Below are 6000 nucleotides of genomic sequence, written 5' to 3'. Positions count from 1 at the left end.
CAATTATTATCTCCACTCAATTATTTCCATTACTCAAATAGTCTTTATATCCAGTAGTAGGTCTAGCACAAAAAACCTTCATCAGCTTTGATAGCAACTTTCTTCGAACAATGACTCAATTACTGAATATGGCTACATATACTTACATTTTAAGTGAGTCTTCAAATTGACAATGATTTTGTTCCCAATGGAAACTTTTACAAAATGTGGATGAATAAAAACCTGTGTTCCAAGGTAAGACTCATGAATAGGTCACTGATCACAATGTGACTAATCAAAACAGTAAATTGCATTGTCTTCAATTACTCTCAGTAATTGTAAGTGGTAAATGCTATTGTCTCAATTACTGCATATGAATGAAAACTGAGTAAGGGTGAGAAGTTCACTCCTCTACTCCACTGAACACGCTGCTGTGACATAAAAATATACCCACAGCCCACACCCCAACCCAACCACTCAACTTCCTACCTAGCATCACCAGGACATGTATCATCATCTCCTTCCTGGTTGCCAGGACAATGCAGGTGATGCCTGCCATATCTGAGTTAAGTGAAAGAACTCACAGGCAAAGCTCCTTTCTCTAACTAATGCTCAGGATTCATCAAGTTGCCAATTTTGATGTTAATCCAGATAACTGCCCTAGTAGTTTCTGCCAGGCCCCCTTCACCTCCTTATTCCTTACACTATAAATCATAGGGTTCAACATGGGTGTCAAAACGGCATAGAAGAGAGAGATCAACTTCTCCTGAAGAATAGAGGGGCTGGAGCGGGGCTGGATGTAAGTGAAAATGGCCATGCCATAGCACAAGACAACCACTGCGAGGTGAGACGCACAGGTGTGGAAGGCTTTCTTTCTTCCCTCTCTGGACTGGATCTTCAGGATGGTGGAGATGATCTGGATGTAGGACAAGAGGACCAGGCAGAAGGGTGTCATCAGCAGAACGATGCTAGAAACCATGATTATGATCTCATTGGAGGAGGTGTCCACACAGGCCAGTCTGACCACAGCTAAAATTTCACATGATATGTGATCAATATAATTGTTTGTACACATGGGCAGCTGAAAGGTGATGGCAGTATGAATGAGAGAGTTGAGAGAACCACTGACCCAGGATGTGATGGCCAACCTAGTACAGAGCCCTCCATGCATGATGACCGAGTATCGCAGGGGGTCGCACACAGCCACATAGCGGTCGTAGGCCATCACTGCCAGTAGAACAAACTCAATCCCACCCCAGCCTAGAGAGAAAAATAACTGGGCTGCACAGCTCACAAATGGGATTGCTTTATGTTCTGCAAGAAGATGCACTAACATCTGAGGAATGATGCTTGTGGCATAAGAGACATCAACAAGGGAGAGGTTGGTGAGAAAGAAGTACATGGGAGTGTGGAGTCGGCTGTCCAGGCAGATCAGAGCAACAATGAGGAAGTTTCCCAGCACTGTCACCAAGTACATGACTAAGAACAGAACAAAGAGAAAGACCTGCACATACAAGTCACTGGACAGGCCGAGGAGAATAAATTCTCTCACCCATGTCTGGTTATCTGTTTCCATTAAAAACATGTGAGAATCATTAATCTGCAAAAGGTCAGAGATAAGAGAACCTGTTGAATCAAAAAACCATTTTAGTGAATACATACTGTATGCAATTGGCTAGCCTTTACCAGATGTTTCAGACTATTCGCAGGCCAAGATGGAAGGTTTTATCCCAACATATCCACTCTGCATCAGAATCAGGCCAGAACCTTCATAAGGACGGGAAGTGGTCTCAGGGAGACCCTGTTAAAGCCTGGAGATAATGTAGTGCAATTCTAGGATCTCACATCTTACAAACTTACCTCAGATTCCAGAGCAAGTAGAGTTTGGTAGGTGACAATGGTAGGTAAAGTGATAAACAATGAAGAAAATTTGGTTGGAAAGTTTTTTAAAGCTACTTTACGTATGTCAACTAATCCCATCATAATGAAAAATGGTACATTTATTACAAAAGGAAATATTGGGAAAAGTCAGATCCTTGTGGAAAGATCTGGAATCAGAGAACCTAGATTCTAAAAATTGATTTTATTTATTATTTATTTACGGCTATGCGATTTGGGCTACGTGACAAGCTTTTATACATGAAACAGAGGCATATCATCCCACTCACAAGTACATTTAAGCTCAAACATAGGTAACTTATGAGGAAAGTACTTTGAGAACCATTACTAGTAGTAGAGGAAGTATTAGTAGTAACATGACCTCTGCCTTGGAGTAGATAAGGTAGCAAACATTATTTTCTCCACACATCCCCTCCACAAATTCAAACGTAAATAAAATTGGAGGCAAGCTTCCACAAAACTGAAGGTTCAGGAATGGACGGGAGGGCTTTGAAGACTTTTTGCTTTTGTTATTGCCCTTAATCCTCTTGGCCTTTGGTCTCTCTGCCTTCAGTGGGATCAGAAAGGGAAAAGTATTGTAACGGTATCTTGTTCTTTTTATTTTTCTCTTTTCAATTTACCACTACTAATCATTTAACCTTTGTAGGTGGGCTCAAAAGAAAGCAAAGAAGACTTGATACAGAGAGGAAAGAAACACAAATGTTTAAGGATTCTTCTTCATTGTCCAAGGCAGAAAAGAAAGTATGAATTCGCATAGATGTTCATTGGAATGGAGTTTCCTCCTATTTCCCCCTGAAGGAAGTACTTTTTCAGTAGAACTAATTTGTTATTATTATGTCATTTTTGAACATTAAAAAGGGATACATAAGATTTAAAAAATATTTTGAATCACTGCCTGCTCACAACTTCCCTTTTCTTGCAGCCTACAACATAAGGGAAAATAGTAACTAAATGCAGCAAGAGAGATTGAGGGCAGAAATAGTTGCCCGCCCATCCCAAAACCCACACAGATATCAGATTAGGGTCACTGAGCAGAAAGATGAAGACTATCTATGCTTTAATTCTCTTACCTCTTAAACAACAAAACAGAACAAGTAGTCCCAGGAACACCCTACTCATTCATGATTCAGACACATGCATTTTCATAAATTTCTTTAATTACCTTCTCGAAACTTGATCCATTCTTTCAACAGTTCCTTCTTTCCTGCTTATCATAATACTTCCTCAACCACCCTTCACTTTGCTTTTCTTTAATCATGATTAGTCTGAGAAAACATTTACTTGCCTCAAAACCAGTGTTGAACAATTATTACAGTTAAGAGTCCTATTTTGCTCTCCCTCCAGTATAAATTTGTTTGTGTTCTCTTCTCATTATTCATTACAACTTTGGCTACCTTACCTTTTTGCCAGGTACCTAATGCTCCTTTAATATACAATAAAATCTGAAAGGCAGTCAGCAAGGGGGCAGAATAGGACTTTGTCTCATCCCATGGATGCTCTAAATAAGCACCTACATACAGATCCATTCCAAGAGAAATCCAAAAAGGAATGGGGCAACTCCTACTCATAGGATGACAGAAAATACCCACATCAAAACAGGTAGACACATTAGTGAGACACATCAGTGGCACAATCTCCACTACTAGTACAGTTCCTTACAACTGGGAGAGAACCCACAACCCCAGCTTGTCTCTGAGGATTAAAGTAATTGGACCACATATCCAGCACCTTAATTTTTATGGCTGTCACTTGAGGGACTGACTCCTTAGCTATGTGATCCAACAGGACTCAGCATTCAAGAGTCCCCCAGGTCCACAGAAAATAAAGATACATTTATCTTACACATATACAAAAATAAACTCAAAATGAATTAAAGACTAAACTCTAAGGCTTAGAAACTCCTAGAAGAAATTATAGGGGAAACACCCCTGATATTGGTCTAGGCAATGATTTTTTTTTAATTGACACCAAAAGCTCAAGCAACAAAAGCAAAAATAAACAAGTAGGATTACATCAAATTAAAAGCTTTTTTACAGCAAAGGAAACAATCAACAAAATGAAAGGGTAAGCTAGGGATTGGGAGAAAATATTTGCAAACCATATATCTGATAAAGGGTTAATATCCTAACTATATAAAGAATGCATATAACTCAATAGCAAAAGCAACAAATGACCAGGTTTTTAAGATTAACCAAGTCCTGAGCAGACATTTTTTTCAAGAAGACATACAGATGGCCAACAGGCATATGAAAAGATATCTCAACATCACCAATAATCAGGGAAATGCAAATCAAAACCACAATGAGATACCACCTTACCTATGTTAGGATGGCTATTATCAAATAATAAATAACAAGCATTGGCAAGATGTGGAGAAAAGGGAACCCTTGTACATGTTTGTGGGAATGTGAATTGCTACAGCCAACATGGAAAGTAGTATGGTATTTCCTCAATAAATTGACAATAGAACTACCATGTGATTCGGCAATCCCACTTCTGGTATTTATCCGAAAAAAATGAACTCAATACCTTGAAGAGATATCTGCACTCCCATGTTCATTGCAGCATTATTCACAACAGCCAAGATATGAAAACAGTTAAGTATCTGTTGAATGGATAAAGAAATTGTGATATATATGCATACAATGGAATATTTTTCAGCCTTAAAAAAAAGAAGATGCTGCGATTTGCAACAACCATGAAAGAACCTGGAGGTCATTACACTGAATGAAATGAGCCAAATACAGAAAGAGAAAAACTGCATGATTTCACCTACATGTGGAATCTAAAATGTCAAATACATAGAGAGAGTAGAAAGGTAGTTACCAAGGGAAGAGGAAATGAGGAGATGTCGGTTATAGGGCACAAAGTTGTAGTTTTTTTAGGATGAATTGGTCTTGAGATCTAATGTACATCATAATGACTATAGTCATTATGGAAATTTGCTAAAAGAATTGATTTTAGGTCCTTATCACACATACACATAAAAGGTAACTACATGAGAGAATATGTTAATTACCTCAAGAATAGTAGTCATTTCACTATGTATATGTATATAAAATCTTTGTGTTGTACACCTTAAATACAATTTTTATTTTACAAAATAACAGACATACAGACAATAAACCCTAGTTTACATTCTTTGTGTTATTTCGTGCACATGCTCAACAGACCCCAAGCCACATCTCTCTATGTATGTTTTGAGTTTTATTTGTCTACTCAAAAACAAAGAATCCATGCTGCCTACTCAGGGCATCGTATTAAACAATATACCTCCGCGATTCCTCCTTGGACAAGAGCACTAATAAAACGCAATATGTGATATGATAGATACCATTGAAATAGTCCATGAAAAATTATCTTCTTAAAGCACTGCCACTAATGCCTGAAATCTATTTGTTTTATTTTGATCACTGTCCTTTTAATGAAATGGTTAAAAATGAAATATTTTTAAAATAAAATAATATGATATGGGAGTTTTATATGAAGTACCTAACCTTGTTGTAAACTGACCCTTGAAAATGAGTCATGTAAGAGTACAAAACTGTAAGTTTTGGTGTGAATGACACTGAAGTTGTGAGAAAAGTTAGGTCTGGACTACAGAGACAATTTTTTTTTCATTTAAAATATTACCATTGTTGGACTCTAGCTAAAAGTACCTCCATGTATCTTCTCATAATACCCAGTAACTATCAGTTACTGCAGATAACAGGATAGAAATGTTCTTATCTCTATGACAAAGAAATTTAAAAAAAAAAAGGTGTTGAGATTTCTCAAAAAATCCCTTTCTTTTACATGACACAATACACCTAACTTAAAAGTTAAATTTTAGTCAATCATTACGATCTTTCTTTAAGTAAAGCAAATTTGTTCATTGATCTTATGGAAACTGTTATATTTTCTGTATCATAAAAATCGAAATGAACAGGTTAAATGTTATTTTTCAACCTATTCTATCTCCATAAAGTGAACCACAATTATTTTTCCTATTTTTAATCTCCTACAACCTTATAACACCTTCAGCTGAAAATATCTGTCACTTGAACAAGATGAAGAGGGAAAAATTCTGACAATGCTTCCTGCTGATGTTAAAACCAGGACTGGTCTTTATCTCCATGGGGT

At 37.2% G+C, this 6000-nt stretch overlaps 1 pseudogene; it reads right to left on the bottom strand.

The window, feature by feature from the left end:
* Positions 1-601: 601 nt before the first annotated feature.
* LOC109269193 (olfactory receptor-like protein OLF3) lies at positions 602-1593 on the bottom strand (annotated as a pseudogene).
* Positions 1594-6000: the final 4407 nt, after the last annotated feature.

This window comes from Panthera pardus, unplaced genomic scaffold (assembly GCF_024362965.1).
Source record: "Panthera pardus isolate Hobbes unplaced genomic scaffold, ASM2436296v1 HiC_scaffold_8, whole genome shotgun sequence".
Taxonomy (NCBI): Eukaryota; Metazoa; Chordata; class Mammalia; order Carnivora; family Felidae; genus Panthera; species Panthera pardus.
This window is presented reverse-complemented; position numbering and strand designations above follow the sequence as displayed.